The sequence below is a fragment of the Falco punctatus genome, assembly GCF_963210335.1.
Source record: "Falco punctatus genome assembly, contig: scaffold_34, whole genome shotgun sequence".
NCBI classification, from domain to species: Eukaryota; Metazoa; Chordata; class Aves; order Falconiformes; family Falconidae; genus Falco; species Falco punctatus.
In genome coordinates this window covers 299,218-318,690 of record NW_027660147.1, presented here as the reverse complement: position 1 = coordinate 318,690, position 19,473 = coordinate 299,218, and the positions used below count along the sequence as shown (strand labels likewise).

The 19,473-nt window shown below is 49.3% G+C and overlaps 1 protein-coding gene across 1 annotated transcript in view; it reads right to left on the bottom strand.

Moving 5' to 3' along the window:
- LOC308057781 (uncharacterized protein) overlaps positions 1 to 19,473 on the bottom strand; it is a 490,296-nt gene that overhangs the window by 176,038 nt on the left and 294,785 nt on the right. The gene's annotated exons all lie outside the window — the stretch shown is intronic.

Genomic DNA, 19,473 nt, shown 5'->3' with positions numbered 1-19,473 from the left:
AGTACGAGCTGGGATTTTTCACACCCAGACACATGTACACAGGCGAAAAGGAGGAGTTTAGGCACGTAAAGCACTGAAGGACAAGTTTTCATTGTAAATCATTACGCTCATAGCAGCAAACATTTTCTCCACGCTCATCCATAAATTTGTAGCAACAGAACTGCCACCACACACACAGTCTATCCAGGGGACAGTACCTGTGCTCCTAACCAGCCCAAAGGACACACAATTTAAATCAACCAAATCATACGCTAAGGGAAAAATTGTGACTTGTTCACATGGAAGAGCTCCATGCTTGCTTAAGCAATGCTAGGGACAGATCTGACCCAGCTTCAGCAGAAATTTAAGCAATGTTCACCTGATCCTGCGTAAGTCACCCTAAGAAGGGTGTGATCCATTGAGAACTACTGCTGCCTGCGAGCAAGTCAGTACCGATACACAGCCAAGCGAGGGAAACGCCTCCCAACACCTTAAACTGCTGTTTTGCTCTTAGCACTTCTGTTTCTTAATAAACACTCTGTTGGTGGCTCCGAAAGAGCAACCCGGCTGCTTTCTGTACGCGCGTCACAGGGAGCCTGCCGTGGTGCCGGACACATTAGCCAGGGCTCGCCGCGCGAGGTCAGGGAACGCTGTCTGGTGCTCTGCACTACTCCTGCAATAAGCTCTGCACCACACCTCGAAAGACTGATTGATTAAACGTTTCTGCTTCACTTTAGCAATTAATCTCAGCAGCCTTTCACTTACCTGTATGCTTCAAAGCTAGAGAGATAATCCCTTCATTATCCCCTTGCTCTCCTTCGCAATTCGTAGTTTATTTCAAAATAACTGCAACATTGTACTGGCAGGCAGGAATGAAATCCTGGGTTCATCTCCCAGGGAGCTGCACGTGTTCCTGGGAAAACACCCATCTCAGAGCCGGCAGAGAGTTTATCCCCGTGGCCTACCCACACAAATCACTTTTGCAAAGATCAACTATGGAGGAACCAGCTGTTTCAGTAAGAACAAGACTCTCAGGTTTTTCAAAGCAAGCCACAAAGATCCTGGCCCTAATTATTCGCTCACTCTGTTCCGTCACAAAGTATAAACCCTACGGCCCTAATCTCCACTGTCACTGCTCATCTGCCCCAGAGAAATTCTAGCCCTCTGAATTTTATCCTATAGATTCTGTATAGGCGTACAAATAAGGCACTTTTTTGTGCTTCCCTAGCTGATATTTCAGTCACTCTTCCTAGAAACTGTTACCCAAAACAATAAGCTCCTCTGATTGAGCATAAACCATTCTCCGTGAATATGTCAATAACTGGAAAACGTTAGACAAAGCTGAAATAAGTCGTAAGGCTACATAAGCATTTGGAAGATACAGGAGCATTTGTAACTCCACAAACCCAAGACAACTAAAATGCTCTTTGCCGGGCTAAAGCAGCACACAGTATCACCTCGGTTAGGACACCACACTTCCAAGGACCAACGCTGAGGAACAGGGACAAACCAAACCTCCCTCTCAGGCGAGAGGAAACACACGCCAAGTGCCTTCATGCAACTGAGGAAGCGTCTCGTTCGGCACCACAACATACCCCTGCTGAGCCAAGGCCGACAGAAGCATTTTAACATGACGCCTTTTCCTAAAGATATTCCCCACTTACTCTTGAGTGAAGCTTAAAGCTGATGGTGTTTCTGTGGCCTGATCTCAGCTTCTCCTAGCCTAACATAAATTTTACACCTATCTCGGGAGGCAGCGAGCTCTTCCTGCCAAATCCCAAGAGCCCTCAAGTCCTGGCTGCATTAGTCCTGATGTCGTGAGCTGTGGGACGCAGGTGGGAGAGGGCAAAAAGAAAGAACAAGGGTCTGTGGCAAAACAACATAGAAGCAGTGCAGGGGACAGATGTGTAAGAGACAGCGGCATTGGAGCGAGTCTGACAGAGGCACACATTCCCACGTTGTGCTTCAAACGTAGCACCACCAAGGAATGAAGCTTCACACGTGCGTATGCACACCGTAACGGAGAATCAAGGTTCCTCCCGCCTCCGAATCAGCAACTCCCAGCAAAACCCGATTCCAAAAAAACTCATTCCTGCTTGAGGGGATGCACTTTAAAAGTCCCCTAAGCACCAACTATTTGTCACTTTTCTTTGAGGCAAAGCCGGGACAGGGGAGATACACCTGGAGAGGGAATTAAGGTGACTGGGACAACAGGGAATGATGGCAGATGACAGTCACGGGAGGTGCTGGGTGGAGAGCACCCAGCCGACGCCAGCATCCTCCAGGGAGAGACCGGCACACAGCCACACAGAACAAGGGCACACTCAGCCTTTGCCCCTTACCTGCTCACTCAAGCACCGAAACATACAGAGGTTTTGAAATAAAAGGTTGTAGAAGTAGTCTGCAAAGCACTTAACATTTTTCTGCTTTGAAAGGTCTCTGTTTCTCTGTTCTGAAGGACGCAGAGACTGGGCACCATGCAGCGCCCAGACCTTACCTGTGTCACAGTGAACTGTCAGGGGTCTGGAATAATCACCAGTCTTCTCTGGGTGGAAGTCCACCGTTACTTGCATGGCATCGCCAATCCCAAGAGTCCCAACGGAGGGATCAACAGAGAAAGGGCTGCAACACGGAGGGGCACATCAGGATTACTGTGGGACATTTGGGGACTACGTTCCTTCTGCCGTCTAGCTCACTCCAGCTCACCTGTATTAGCAAGGGGCCAAGAAACCACAGTCAGCAGCAGAAAAAGAGAACATACAGGGCCAGGAACTGAGCCACCGACCCAACTCCTGAAGAGCTCCAGCCCTCAGAAGATCCTAAGCTATAAAATGACCTCGTCTCCCCCATACCCTGCATCCAGTTTTCTGCAGCAAGGCTCAAGAGTCTGACTGCTAGCGATACGATCGGAGGAGGGTTTTTGAAGGGCACGGAGATGGCAAGAGTTATTTGCATGCACAACTTGACACTGAGTTGAATCCGTCTTTTCCTGCCACCTATAAACCTCAAGAGATGCAAATGTCAAGGCGATACCTGTCCCAGTGAGAATACACCCTGGAAATCAGACAGGGAGAACAGAAGTTTATTCTTGAATGGCCAGAGAATAATTAGAGTTTAATTGGCAGAATTAATCTATCTATCTTTTTTTTTTTTTTTTTTTTTTTTACCTTGAAAGCATCCTGGTTTTGCCTCAGAAAGGGCACATTTTATCAGCATTTCAATGAAAGCTGTTCTAAGCAAAGAAAAATCTGTACGAGTGCAAAGGCAGATTAGAGTGATACAGAAACAAGAAAAGAAGACACAAAAGGAGTATCCCGTTTACAGCCTGAACAATTAAATCTCTAGCTAAATGAAGCACCATTACCAGGAGCATTTCAAGGCACCTTTAACAGGAGGTTTTCTGCGTATTCACAAGCAATGCAGTCTCGGGCTCTGGGCTGTAATCCAGGCTTGGTAACTGTTTGCTTGGCCTACTAGAGAAATTCTGTGCAATGTGTGGGAAATATTATGAAAACGTGTCGGTGTACTTTAGATTTAACAAGAGCAATTATGATTTGTCACCAGGGAAACAGCTCTCAGCTGACAGACATAATTCAGTCCTTTAATGCTCAGGGAAAAGTCAGATGCAACATGTTTCTGCACAACAGCAGCTGGGCTTTGCGGCTCTTGTACAGCCTCACTTGGAAAGCAAAAGTTATTGCATTTAGTGCTTTGCTGCTGGTCAATTTGTCACCTTAAAAATATGTTCTGCAGAGTTTTTCAGTGATTGGGGAATGCAGCCCACAAAAATAATGAGAAAAATCGGAGCCATGCGCAAGCTGAGCTTCGTTCATGTAAGCAGTGACAGCTGATGAAATTGCTGGAGTTCCTGCTCGTTAAGGAGACACTGATGCAATTGGGGGCCTGACCTGCTCCCATCACGACTAGCAAGAACATCGCCAGTGACTAATGGGGAAGCATTGGGCCTGCAATGTTCACGTGCTGGACCTGAGACTTTTGAGAGGGAGGAGGAAAGCCAAGGCGCCGCCAGCCTCAGAACCGGGCTGCTCTGCATGGCCCTGCACCTGCACTGGGGGTTGTGCCTGGTTATACTGGGCAGGGCTCTGCTGGTGCTTGGCTGGGATCACTGCCTGCTGTGGGAAAGGCACAGAAAAATCGCCCCCCCCCTCCCCTTTTTATTTTATTATTTTTACCAGAAACATTGCTGGAACAGAAAAGCTGCTGGTTAAAGGCCACACTTCAGCCCTGCCTCCCACCCCATCCCCTTCCTACTCCGTCCCCATGTCTGCATACCCCTGCCCTCAGATAGCTGGGATGGGAATGACACTCCTGAGGATGACTTCAGGGGATGCCCGAGAAAGTAGATACCTTCGTATCTTCAAATTACCAGAGAAGAGGATCCCACCGAGGTCAGGACTCATTCTCAGGACTGAGAAACTGAGCGCAAGTCAGACACCGCACCTCCTGCCTCCCACCCCACGCTGTACCCACAGGACAACTTGGTTCCTGCTGTAGCAGGAGCTTGGTAACCCTCACGTAGACCTGGTTCTCCAAGACCCAGAGGGATGTAAGGTCCATGCTTCACCTGAACTCCGAACTTCAGTCCACATCACTAAGCTGTTCCCTGCAGCCTACAGATAAGAGATGCTAAGGAAACGTCCCTGACACACTAATAGCCACACGAAAACCACTGCCAACAGACGAAGCTGGCAGGCTAAACTTTGGCCTTTTAGCCATTAATTGTGAGCTGTTCTTTATGGTAATTCTTGTCCTGTTAGATCTACCCTTGTAATGAGTAACTACTGCTCCTGACAAAACAGGAAAGATAAGGTTTGGAGGTTTATTAATAGCTCTTCTTCTGACATGCTTTTTAACTATGTCCATTTGTACGTTTGCTTTGTTGTACAACATCTAAACTGTCACAGGTCCAGATCTCCCAGCGGTGCTTTGCAATCCCCAGCTTGTATAAACTCATCTAGCCGCACCAATCTGAGGGAGACCTTCCCAGCAGAACCTGCTGAGCTCTTGCCCGTAATTGCCCTTCAGAAAGGGAACAACACCAGGTTAGTAAGCAATTTCATTGTGATCTGTCTTGGTGTTTACATCTTGCTTGCTTTCACCAGGCATCAGCTCCCCATCTTGACAAAGCTGGGCAAAAGTTAAATCCCATGAGGACACCACGGGCAAAATACTCCTGGCAATTTAGCAACCAACTGACAAGTGAACAACGCTGACAGTTCTGTGGCTCAGGCTTTCCCGAAACCGCGCTGCCTTTTCTCTTGCAACCGTACGTTTAGTCAGTGCAGCGTGCAACGAGGCTGCAACATCCTTCGTCCCATGGTATGTTTCTCTTCTACAACCAAAACCCCTTTACTCCACTGGTGCCTTAATTTGCATTATAAAATCATCTGAGTTTGTGAGAATTGATTTCATTAAAAGCTGCCTCCAACCCCAAGACCGACAGTAAAATTACTGGTGATTGAATTGCCTCGTCTGTCAACTAAGACCTATTGCAGGAGAAAAACCCAAAGATCATCTAATCTTGGCATACATAATGTTTTGGTAATGGTATAAAAGCCAAAGTCAAGCACTGTAACCACTCCGGTAAAGACAGCCTGTTAGGTCAAAGCATCCAAGACTCCATCTCCATACTGAAAAAATCCTGCACAGAGCCAGCATCTCACAAGCTCTCTCTTTCCCTCTTTCCCTGCACGTAGGCTCTGTTGTCACATCCCTGTACATCCCATGGTAACTCTCCAATCCCACACCTCCATGTAGTATAATGGGCACTGCAGGGAGGGATGCAAGGCGGCTCCTAGCACTGCGCCATGTAGGATCATTTCCTGAGCTTCCAGAGCCTGATGGGACATTCCTAAATGGACCTTCTCAGACAGATCCTCTCTAACCCATAGCACAGCACAGCACAATGTAACGTCAGGAAAAGGCAGTGCTGCACCGAGAGCTGCTTCCAGGCACCATTTTCAACTGAAATGTACTGGAGTGACATTTATCTCCGTGAATGCCGTGGAGAAGAAACTCACTATCCAGCCTTAACAATGAGAACGGCAGGAAGAGATTTTTTATATTTATACTATTTTTGTTATTACTACGCTATGCAGTGAAGAGCTGGGTATGGACATGCAGGGGGAGGACAGGCACAAAGACAAGCTGCATAATGGGCAGTGCTTCGGTGTTAGGGTCCCTGCGCCCCCCCACCCTTATTAAAGAGGAGTCAAAACGTGGCCATGTTTTCTGGTAGATCCCATGGCAAGGGAGAGTTCTGAACAAGCAACAGCAGAAGGATGCTGAATTGGCCCCGTGGATTCATTTGAGAGCTCTGCCGTGGAGTGAAATACACCACACAAGTCCTTAGATAAAGTTGTAAGAGGCAAGGAATGTCCTTATGAAGTGACCCGCTGCAAGAGCAGAGCTCGCAGTACTGACCGAGAGGAAAGGTTAGCATTGGAGATGGGCTGAAAAATGCACTGAAGGTGAAAGCTGGTAGGTTACGCTTGATGCCATAGAGAAGGGAATCTTGAGAAAGGAGGCAGAGAGAAGTGACAGGAGCAGCACATTGGACTAGGAAACTGTGGCGCCTGCAGCTGCCTTGCAAAGGGGCAAGAGCCTGAATTCGCCCAGGCCAGATGACAGAAGTTGCAGCAACTAAGAAGTCTCAGTTGTGCAGAGAGAGAATAAAGGACACCGAGGCCAGCTGATGGTCTACAAACTTTGATCTCTCATTCCCTTCTACTCCACTAAGCCTCCTCCCCCTCTCACGTGCACGCACGCTTACACATAGCGGCACACAAAACTATTATGTGATATTAATGTTGGCTTTAACACAACACTACATCCGTACTCAGCAGAAGTTAAGCACACACTAAAGCTGCTTCAGTTCTCCACTAACTAGGAAGAAGCTAAAACAGTCCTGAATTTAAGTCTGTAAGGCTGGCACTCCTACCACCTATGCCATAACTCTTAAATACTGCGTCTCGTATCTACACATTAAGCTCTCCATGACAGGAAACATCACGCATTAATGTCCAAAGCACAGGTTTAAGTGTTTGTGATGCTGAACAACCATTACGGGAGTCATTCAAACGAATGCATGACATTAAACGAAAAACTTCCCCTGTCATTAATAATGATGCAGCCTTGGTCACAGCCTCTAACGCAGGGAAATTAATCCCCTGACATGAGGAGGAAAGCGGTCTCTCCCATGAAAGCCTCTGTAAGTAGAGTTGTTCAAAGACAATTAACAGCTAATGACCTAATCGCCTGTGGAGCAGTGTATTGGTGTGACTCTCCAGCCAACTTGTCATGCCAGCCGGGAGGCCAGTTCTTTTCTGCTGGGGTTGCTGGAGCCACTGAGCTCACCTGGGACGTCGGGGCAGGCACAGCACAAGCAGCAGGGAACCCACTGTCACCCGGTGCAGTCCCCAGCACTGGCTGGAAAAACCACTCCTGGCCCACCATGGCCTCATCGCACAGGGAGAACGTGGTTGTTCTGCTCCCAGGCTGCAAGGGGACGTGGTGACCTGGTCAAGAGTGGGCAGCACTCAGATTTTGAGTGGAGGATACAAGCTTGGGGGAGTACAGTCGAGATACTGGAGGGCTGGGCTGCTATTCAGGGGACACAGCAGAACCGCATGCAGCCGAGGGATGGAAAATGCAAAAACCTGTATTTGGGATGGAAGAATCCCTGGCAGTACAGGCTGGTGGGCACGAAAGCCTTTCTACAGAAGAGGAGCTTAGGGGCTGGAGCACAGCACATACAGGGAGATGCTGGGATAAATGGCTTTGCACAGCCTTGAGAAGGAAAGACGAAGGCTGGTATCACTTGGTCTTACTTTTCGTGTTGAGTGCACACCTGATCAAACTTTGACACTGGTCTTGCTTTGAGCACTGTGTTTGCTCAGATGATCTCCAGAGGTCTCTTCCAAAGTTATTCTATGATTTCATCTTCTCCAGCAGCCCAATTCCATTTCACATGTTCCCCAAATTTCTCATATTATTTCCTATACATCTGTGCATATATATAGGCAGATGGTAGACAGACAGGCATTAGAGGAACTCAACCTTTAAGAACGTTCCCAATGAGGAATTCATTATGACATTTTGCTGAACACTTAAAGCAAAAAAAAAAAAAAAAAAAAAAAAAAGAGCAAAAAGACAGGAACCTCAGAGTGTTTAAAAAGAAATCTGAATGAACGTGGGGGCGACCTAATTAGAATAAAACGCTGCTTATATTCAAAGATCATCAGCTTGAAATTTCAAACTGGCTTTCAAAAGTTCATAACGAAATGGAAGAGATGACTGATGCCTTTGGCTGACATGGGAAATCTTACCAGCTTTTGATCTCTGCGCACATGCAATCCAGTCATTCAGAATTGTACTTTCTTGTGTAGTTTGAAATAAAGCTTTCGTAACGCTTCCCATCCCTTTGTTGCAAATCAGGATTGAAACATTCAATCGATGAAGTTCAGCATAAAATCCGTATCAAGCAGGATTCAACATACGCTGTATCACTCAATAGAACAGTTGGCAAGGACATTGCCAAGAGATGCTACGCACGACTGGGTACTTGTTTTGGTGGTGACGACTAGATCTGGAAATCCCAGAGGGAAGATGTACAGGGATTTACAAGTTCCTGCCTGTGTATTTCCACAGTGAAAAGAAGCAGCCTGCTTGAATAGCATCCTGGAAGCCTGCTTCAACAGCCTTGCCAGGCTTTGGTAGAAGCCTCTTGGACCTTCGCATTTCCCAGGAGAAAGAGCAAAGAGCCTTCTCTTGACCCCTGTTTTCCTGGGGAAGAAACCGAAGCAACTCAGGTGCACTAAGGCAGACAGCAGGTCTTTGCTGCATTCTGGACCTCAGCTCCTACACCAAAACCTCTGGGACCAAGCAACTCGGAGCTAACTACCAGCCAGCTGAAGTGGTTTCCTTGCAGGTGCAGTTTCCAGAACGCATTACCCTCTCCAGTTCAGCAAACTGGAAAACCACTGACTGTCTTCTCAGACCAAGAGGAACAGTACAGGCTGTCCACGACACAGCACGCATCAGGCGCTTGACCAGGAGACTGCCGAAATGCCACGTGCTTGTGGCCTCCCAGGGAATGGGTATATTTGGCCAACAGGGCCACATAACCATTTCAGAAGGTACTGGAGATCAAGGAGGTTGCTGGTAGCTACTACAGCATGCTAGAGCACTTTCCAGGAGATCTGAGAGAGACAAAGCTCTAGAAAAGGCTCCCAACCCACACACCAGGTATTTGCTGCACCTTTTGCCTGTGCGCCCATTGGCATTCTGCTTTGGGGCTAAAGTGCAGGTTTGTAGCCGCTGCCAGCTCATCTCCGCTTAAGAGCTCATTCTAATGAAGAATATTGGATCCCAGGGACCGGATCAAACCTACTGGAAAACCAGGTTCTGGACCCCACAGGGTTTTTGTCAGGGTCTCAATACCAGTTGCTTTGATCTATCATCTCTGATTGCACTTGCTACTATAGACAAACTGCTGGTAAAGCTGACGATAAATTCTTAAATGTCCCTTCCACCAGCTCAGAGCTTGCCCATTTCTTAACACTGCCCTTGGTCTGCAGGAACTGAGCTCCTAGAGCTGTCGTCTGCCACGCAGGATCTTATACAGCCCAAGGGCAGTCCAGCTGCCTTCCTACATTTGCTCGTTCCATCTAACAGAATCAGTCTTGCGCGACTGTGCACTGAAGACACCGTTGCACTATAAAACTCCACTCTGCAGCTTACAGAGTTTTAGCAGAGGCTGCGCCATGCTTCAAACACTATAATCAACAGCAAACCCCACGTGCCCTGCCCATTTCCAGCCACGGCAGCAGTACGGCAGCTCACATGCTCTGGCTCCTTTTTGTCACCGTTTACCAACTATACTATCACACAACAGTGTTTTGCGCAAAAAGAGATGAGCTCCCTACCTCTGAGTGCTGATGCAGTAGCGGGCCGCCCCGTTACCGATGTTGCGAACCAGCAGTGTTTTCTGGGTGCTGTACTTGACTGGACAGGCTGAGAAATTCACCTGGTCGGGGAAGTCCAGGATAGCTCGGGCACCTATAGCTCGGAAAGGCACAACAAACTTCTCCCTTTCTGTGATGCAGATGAGCTCGTGGAAATAAACCTGCAGGGAAAGAAACAATCTCAGCACAATGTTTTTAGTACTTTCCCCACGGCAGAAGGAAAACTGCTGTTTTCTATGACTGTAGCAGTATCATTCTGTAACGCAACAGTACTTTTTACCTTCATGAGCTTTCATTCCAGTAGCATGACTTGCACAGGGTCGTTAACTTGCAAAGAAGAAACAACCCCATTGACTCACCTGCTTTTGCAGCAAGCTGGCAGCACCACAATTATCTGATGCTTTGATTCTGAGACACCAGAACAGTCTCTTCATGCAAGGGATCACAGCACTAACGCAACCTGCTTCGATCGCCACTGCAGACTATTGGAAGCACCACTGAGAACCCAGCTGTGCCACAGCACTAACTCCAGTGCCAGCAACGCGGCGACCTCGTTGAAGCTTGGCAGGGGATGCTCAGGTACACTTTCAAAAGGACTTCACCACATGCATAGTCAACGGTCAGTCTTTGGTGAAATACTTCACAAGCTGGGCACAGTAACTGCGGCAGCGTCAGGGCAGTGTAGGGTACGGCTGTATTTCCTGCCCCTTCTCACAGCGTTACAGGGCCAAGGCTGGAGACACGCACCCTTCAAAAGCCACCTGATCCACCTCCCCACACCAGAGCTGGCTCAGCTCCAGACCCAAACTGTTTTTGCGAGAGGTTTCACAAGTACCTAAAAGCGCTAACAGTTCCACCCCTGCCCTCAGCAGCCTACGCCAGCTCTGCGCTAGAGTTAAAGGGTGTTAGTTCTTCCTGTGTCTGAACTCCGTTTCCCTTTACATCTCACCCCAGCCTCAGGGGACACAGAGACAGCTCTGGCTGATGCCTTAATCACACCCCTCTGTAAGGTCTGTTCTAGAGGAGTAAGTGACGGGGTGCCTGGTTAGCACACCCACCCCAGGCAGGCGGCATCGGGAGCTGCACACGGGGGACACTCAGACACCCCGCCAGAGCAAAGCCGGCTGTGCAGTCCCAGCCACTGCCTTCTGCAGAACAGAGCCAGGCAATCCCCCCCGCGCCCCGGCTGTCTGGCGTTTAGCAGCAGGAAGGCAAATCAAATTACCAAAATCATGTTACTGCAGAGATGAGCAGAGCAGTCTCCAGATGTATGGCGTGGCATCGCTGCACTGGAACTATCACCTTGCCCCCACTGAAATCAGTGGTAAATCTGCTGCCATAGGGCCAGGAGCCATCACGCCCAGCAGCGCTCTTATTGATGAGCTGATAAAAACTCTGCTTCTCGTCACTCACTGGCTGCCCTGATTTTTTCCTCAGTGCTTTTAATTAATTTGATATTTTTATCACTGTTGAAGCAGCAAGCACTTTAGGATTTTAACGGTTTAGGAATTGCATACAGCAGCAAACTCCCTTCAGCAGAACCGATCCAGACTCCCCCACAGCTGGGATTTCCTGCTCCCGTCCCCATCCCCTCCTGGAAGGGCCCTAAGGCAGCCAGCCCAGGCACAGACACGTACCTATTGCTCTAACGCAAGCACTGACAGCCAGCGCCTCACCCACCACCCAGCACCTCGCCTACCACCTGCTCAGCTGGGGTTTAAGCTTGTCAATACAGATGCTGCCCCATCCAAGACAAAAAGGAATAATCTCTTTTTCTAGACATCTCAAATATTCACCCTAGAAACTGCAGAAGGGCTTTTGCTTTCCCTATTTGGAAGGTAAAATACTAGGAAGGGAACTGCAGCAAGCAACCTGCATGATTTAATACCGCATTTCAGGAAAGCGTTTCATCTTCAGCAAGTCGTTCTGAATTGGCAATTTTGTACTCAATCTTGCAGCCTAAGCCTTCTAAAATAAAAGCTATGGGCAGCCCATATGAATTTAAAGCACCTGTTATCTGGCTACTTCACGTCCTGCACTGTTTCGGTCCTCAGAAACTCATTAGCAAATGAAGAATGTTATTTGCTTTTGTTGTTGTTGTTCTTTTGGCCACACTACTGTAACAAAGGCATTGCAAAGCCAGCTGAAAGCTACCTGCCTTATTAAGTCTTGGCATGCCATATTTACTTAGCTCCCTCTTTCAGGTGCCAGGTAGGCAGAGGAGGATGCAAGTTCAGATCAGCAGGAGGATAAAGAAAAAAGGAACTTCAACAACTGGAGCTACTTGAAGGAAGTAAAAGGAAGTAATTGTCAAGGCGTTGTCATTGCTAAGGAGCAAATGGATCAACAACAATGCAATTAAGAGCCCAAGAAATAAATCCCCCCCAAAAGCAAGCACAGGCAGCCTTCCCAGCTCCGTTGCTGCTGAGGGGCGCTGGGACCACCTGCACAGCAATGCACAAGGGATTTCTCCAGGGACCCGAGGGCAAGGCTAAAGCCGCAAGGATTTGGTTTCACAGAGACAACCACGACCTTGAGAGAGAAAGATGCCTCTCGCCATTCATGCAGATGCACATTATGCTACAAGCCCCCTCTCCAGGGACACCGTGGGACATGGCATCCCGTGCAAGGCTTGACTCAGCACTTCAGAGCGGGCTGACCCTTCAGCCACGCTCTACCACCCCCACCAAAGTGGGACCTTGCACCAAGCTGAATGCAGCATCAGCCCAAACAGGGGGAAAGCCAAGGCAGAGGGGTGCTAGGCAGAAGCTGGCTGCTTGTGTCGCTGTGAACCCATGGTCCCTTAAGCTTCTGAAAGCTGAATTGCCCTCCCTTGGGGGTAAGAGGTTGCAAAGTCTCTACTGCAGCACTGCCTCGTGTTACCAGGGCACTAACTCTGCTACGCACTCGCTTGCAGCCTAGGGGCACAGTTGAGACCAGTGCAAAATGTTGTTCTACTTTGCAACTGCAAACCCTTAGCAGACTGTTTAAGACCAGGTTTCTAAATAAACGTGCCTGGATGACAGAGGGGTTGCATCCCATCTATGCGTTAAAGTTTGCTGTGTTTAGACACAGCTTCAGGCTATAGGTTTTCATGAAAATACGACTCCATCCTGCATACAACTCCCCTCAGTTTCAAGGAAGATACAGACAGTTGTACGATGGTTCCCCTTCTCGTGCTCCCCTGTGACAAGCAGTAAATTACAAGCTCTGGCCTTCCAGGTATCACCACTGGCACCTGAACTGGCACCCACTGAGACTGAAGCAGCTGCTCGTCTTGGGTGTTGTTTCAGGCTCTTTGTAAACTCAGGCTAACAGTAATTACTGTCACAGCAATATCAACCCTAACTGCCCAGAACCCCAAACTCAGATGTCAGTTTCCCTGCATAACCTATCCCAAATGCTTCACTGAAGCCCTTGCAGCAGCCAACTTGCAAAGAAAAGATCCTTGTAGCATGAGGTAACACGGCAAGCCAAGCAGGGAAAGCTCCCGCTGAAACCCTGATATCAGAAAGGCTGGAAAATAAGGGCCGTGACAACAGAGGAGAGACCAGAGGATGAAGATCCGTTCGCAGCAGAGGGGGTGCCCCTGCGCCTGCCCCCCTCAGCCGCTGGTTCGCAGGAGTCTTTGAAATGAGTCACTTGGCTTCAGGTTCCTGTGGCGCCGCGCCATTTGCCTTGGTCTTCCGCCCCTTTCCTCCTCACAAGAGTCATCTTAAAAGTATTCTTGGAATAGCTTCTGTGCACAACAAAACATCTAACAGGGCTGGGCTGAATTTTAAAGGACTTCATTTCAGTAACGCAATAACTCACTGTCCTGTCATATTTCAGAGTAATCAATGTGCATTAATTCAGTCTCCACTGAGCATCAGCAATGAATTTCACAAACCTCACAGACTGAACTTGCATTGCCTGAAAACAGTGCGCTGCTACAGTGGAAAGAGCAAGAGGACAACACAGAATAAGCTGTGCTATGTTTTTATGTGCTTCTTACTTCCTTCTTCCTTTACAATAAACTATTAATAAGCCTGAAGGACGCACAAATGGAAGTATTTCTGTCTGTTGTTTATCGGCCAGTCAGTGCCACAATGGTTCCCAATTCAGCAGAGGCCGTCAGACCATAACGCAAGAACGCACGGGAACAGGGGCTGGCACGAGAACACCCACGCTGTACAACTGGAGCCATAAAACAGAAACGTGCAAATCAGAAGCAGCAAGAGTAACAAACTGGAAATGTTGCCCAGCAGAAAAATTAGCAGTTCATTTATAACACAAGTGCCAATAAACCAAAAGGCACACCAGCTATTCCTTTTCTGACAGTCCGAGCACGTGGCACATTCCCAAATGACTGCGAGACAGTAGGAAACTGCTCATTTTCCAAGAAAGGGCTACGTGGCATTTCAGCCACTAACAACTCACATGGCCCTATTACTTAGGGCCGAGGCACAATTTTACTCCTTTCAATCAGGACTGACTTCACTGAAGTCAGACTTACTCCAGGGAAGAACAGATTCAAAGCAAGAGAATGACACAAACCAGCTCCTCATCAGGAAGGTCCGGACCCCACTTCACTGGGTTACCCACAGTCCCTGTGGATCATGCAGTATCAGAGACGTAGGGGTTATTCAAAGGTAGCACTCCTGAGCCTTCCACAACTAACACACAGATACTCTGCAGGCAAGCAACTGCAAGCCCAACACAGGTGGCTTTACAGAACCATCTCCCAAAGCCTGCCTCTTGGCTAAGGGCTTTTCAAGGTGCTCTGCACATCCTGACCATGCTACTGATGCATTTCTAGCTGAGCGACAGCACTCCGGCACTTCGCTGACTCACACTCCACCAAGTATGAGACAAAAAGTCCGATTTGTACAACGTTCTGGTTCTGCTGTAGAGTCCTCATGTGCTCCTCACCAAGCAGCCCACATCCCTCTGCCAGTGCCCTGCAAGGAGCACAAAACCCAGGTCGGCAGAAACCGCCAGGGTGTCGCTCAAGCTGTGCAGAGGACCTCGCTGGCACAGCTCCCTAATGCCACACACTCACCAGTTCAAGGGCAAGACAAGGGACAAAGTACTGGACATGAGTGCTCCTGGGGGTTCTCTCACCCTACTTCTATTCGGGGTGATGTTCATGTGTTGCTCTGCTGCTTCTCTGTAGTTGAAGAGCGGCTCTTTGCCCTTCATGGGAACCGATTTACTTCCATCCCAAAAATGAATGCTCATGAATACTAATAAATCACATTTTAAAGGAAGCAGCGTCCCCTGCAAAGCCCATCTCGGTGAGATTAAGCTCTTATGTCACTTGGGCAGTATGGAGAACTGCCCTAGGCCAACATCATTTTAACCTTCCATACGAATGACGTAAAACAATTTCTCAGTCCCTCCCCAAAGCAACCGATCATTTCACAAGCATGGGGAGCCAGGCACCACAGGGCATTTCCTCTCTAGTTTGCCACAGCCATGCTGTTTGAGGATAGGACAGGGTGTTAAACTAAGTGTAAGCAGCAAACGGAAGATGAGAGAATAGCTGTGCCCAAAGAGAGCCTGCACCTCTGGCCTGGTGCAGAAACACCAGCTGGCTCAGAGCGACCCCCTCACCTTGCATCACCCACAAAGTCACGCAAAGAACTGTGCCAAGAGGCAGCAGAGTGCTGGTGCAAAGAGTCAGCCTGCCTGTCTGTGTTCCCCTGCAGGGCTTCCTCCCTTCCATGCCAGGTACCAAACCCTTTGGCGTTAAGAAGCCTCCAGGTAACACCGCCGCCCCTTCACATCACGGCACAGCGCCAGACTTGCCAGGGCCACAGCACCGATGCTCCAACCTCCGAGCAAAAGCATGGCACACGGGGCAGGGAATAGGTGCCAGCTGACACAGCAACCACAGCCCCATGCACGCAGGCACAGCCACACCAGCGTGACTGCCCAAAGGCTCCAGGCTAACACGCTGCCTGCAGATTCTACCTGCCCCTTCATTCCTGTGTGCGCTCCAGATGCCTCTGCAGCACACCAGCCTCCTGCTGGTTAAAGACATCTGGAGCTCAGCGTGTCTGTGCCAGGCTGGCTCCCTGCCACGAGCACAGCGCATCTTCTCCCCTAGAATCACAGCTGGAGCACAGGTGGGCAAGTATCCTCAGGGGCAGCACAGCGGCAAGGCTGGAACACAGAGGGTATGAAAAAGCATCACCTTCGCTCCAGCCCAGGCTGAGGCAGGGAACTGGTTGCCAGATGGGAAAGGGGAAAGCTCTCTGGATCTAGCCATTCCCCTAGCGTTTTCCATCATAATTAAGCCCCTAACATCGAGTAGAGAGGTGCGATGGCTAAACACCTTATCAGCACCCCTCCCTGCCGTTTCCCTACTGTCCCACGTGCACCTTCCCCTGAAAACGCCCAGGAAAGCACAGGGAGGGAACGCACAGCTCGTCAGTCCCTGCTGCGGTGGCATCGCATGGTGCTGCCAGCCAGGATGTGACCAGCTGCAGGCTGCCTGACCACAGCCTAGAGCAAACCTCGCAGCACGGCATGGGCTATAACCGGTGTGCAAGAAAAGTGCCGGCTTCAGACAGAGCGTTCTGCCGTCTCACTACTGCGGCCAACACGATACGCATTCAAGAAGCGGCTCCAGTTTTCAAAGGTGGTGGTCCTCACTCTGATCAGGCTCAGCTTTGGGTCCAACAAACAACACGTTTGTATTTATGCAAACAGGCTTTTGTATTTATAATTATCAGAGCAAACCCCTAATTATGCAGCAATGGTCAGATACTAGAAACCAACACCATGAGAGGCCACCCCACCACACAGTGCACTCTTATCCCTGAAGCCAACAGACATGGCATTAAACATTCCAGCACCGAAGGATAATCACAGTCTGAAGCATAGAAGAGCCTCCAGCCTATGACAGCATCATCTTCACCACAGGAAAAGTTTCCCCCAGCTGTAGATCCAGTGCAATGCCACTGAAACCAGGACAGCGCCTCAAAACCCACAGCAGATGCCCTGTTCTGAACCCAGCCCCGCAGGTTCACCTCCCACTGAAGGCACACATCTCTCGGGACCTCCAGTCTCACCTTGTTCTCATCAGGGGAGAAAACGATGCGGAAAGTCGCAAGCATGCCAGGCAGTACCTTGCGGCACACAGCATGGTGGCTGATCAGCTTGAAATAAGGTGAGCTCTCCAAGATGACCTTCACCAGCCCAGGAACCTGCAGAAAAGAGAGGGAAGTACGATCTTGCAGCTTGTGGAAACAGGAGGAGAAGAGACCTGGTGACACCACCTTCGCAAAGCACTTTTAGCTCTGGAGGTACATGCACGTAACACATAAGAGTGAACATTAATCCCTTCTGCCTGGGCAAAACAGCTCGAGGCCAGAGGCAGCAGGGCGATGAAGGAAGCGCCAAGCAGGGAAGACACCAGCAGCACGGAGGTATAATATCTGAATCAAGTCACCCGTGTATTCAATAAGCCCAGAGAATCTGCTGGCTTCTGCCCGTACGCATCCAGGCAGACATGCCCCTAGAAGGGGCATGTATTATCTGAAGGCCAAACAGTACGTGTTAATCCTGGGGGAAGGAAGAAATCCACTTTAACGTGCTGGGTTTGAGCGGGGCAGTCTAGCTGCGGTGCTACAGCCATGTAGGCAGACCAGCAAGAGGGGACCACAGATACTGTGGCCTTACTGGGAATAAAAGCAGCAAATGAAGAGCAAAAGGAGGAGACACAGGAAGACAAAGAGACAACCCCAGAAACAGAGAGATGGCTGGGAAAATCCAAAGGGAGCTGGAAAGAAGCAAGGGAGAAGCACAATAGGCTACAAGGAAAGGCTGATGCAGAGGATGAGAGCCAGCAACCTGGCACAGTGATGGAAAGCCAGGCGACCCCCCAGGCTGTGCCTATCAACTAGGGGCTTCAAAGGCATTTTCTGCCCCGAGATACATGACTGGCACTGGCTGGTGGTGGTTTCATTATTAAAAGCCAACCTCTGCTCTCCGGAGGCTCCTGCTGCCTGTGACTGCAGCCAGGCAGCTGCCAGCGCAGGCAAGCCAGATCCCCGGGGACCCCTGCCCACCCCCAGCAGTCCTGCAGGCACCCTGCTGCACGGTTCTGCCCTCTGGGGCACCACCAGCACACAGACGGCACACAGGCATTTTGCTAGCACACAGACAGCAACCCCTGAGCGCCAAATCTCAAAGTCTGAAGCAGGTGATTTGGACTGGTGGGCAGCTTCACGGATCAACAACAACCCCACATGAGGCTTGGAAAAAATGGAGGCTCATTCTGCACCACCCACCCGAGCCTGGTAACCCACGGCCAAGGCAGTCCTGAACTCTCCAAAGGCCCTTGGAACCCAGCAATGTCCGGGGGCAGCGAGTTCCAGGAGCCAACTTCACAGTGCAGACAAGCATTTTGGTCACCATGTCCCTTGGAAGAGGAACACGTGTGGCTCAGACCTTCAGCAAAAGCCACCCAGAACATCTGAGGGTGCTGAGGAACAGCCTGAAGATAGAAAAGCAATTTTACAACACGGGTAAGAGCAGGAAGTATATAGTACAGCACTTCTGTAGTTGCATGATTACAGAGCCTCTATGCGGAATATATTTTGCTGTCAGCTGGATTTTTATGGGGCAGACAACTTCAGGCTACCATGCAGTGTAACTCAGTATGATTCAGAGGAATGGGGGAAACTGGCACGAAAAACTTGAGACAGAGCACAACGTTGCTTTTCTCCAGGACATCGCCAAAAGCCAACCAATTTAGAGTATAACACCCTCGCAGGATTATCCTGTCCGTCTTTCTGTATTTAAAACATACCAAAGATTTTCCTGGAGCTTATCTTACTTTTACACCCATGCTCTCCAATGGTTGAGCTCTTACTAGCTTCAAAACTACATTGTTTTGGGAAAAAAAACACAGTTCACACATTGCCTCCCCCTTCACAGGGCACGTAAATCCCAAGGTGCAGCTTTACACAGTACAAGTTTATTATCTTTTACTGGGAATGGCAGAAATGTTAATGCAGATGATCTTTTCCACTTGAGGAAGCACGAATAGAGCAAATTAACTGTTTGCCTGTTGGCTGGTACTTGGCAAAGATAAACATTTTTAAGTGCTGCATGGATAATGGAGCAGGTGAAGCCAAAGACTCAGTGGGAATGAAGCAGAGAGTAGGAAGAGAGAAACTGAGGCACATTTTAATCAGGGACGAGGATACCTACAGCAAAGACTGCCCAAAACTCAGCGCAGATCACACCAGTGGCATCCCCCGGGTGCAGGCGCCCATGCTGCATCTTAGCAATGTTCCCAAGTTAAATGCCAGACCAGGAATGGTGCAGTACTCTCCCGGAATAACTGAGGGAGCACACCTGCATCCTTCCTTGCCAAAGGGTCTTCCATTTTCACCCATATCCCTGTCACAACCTGTTATCTCAGGAGATACTTGGACTTCTCTTGCTGTTCTTCCACCTGCAATATGCCTCGACAGCTTTTTTTTTGTTGCCCACCTGTTTGTCCTCCCCAACA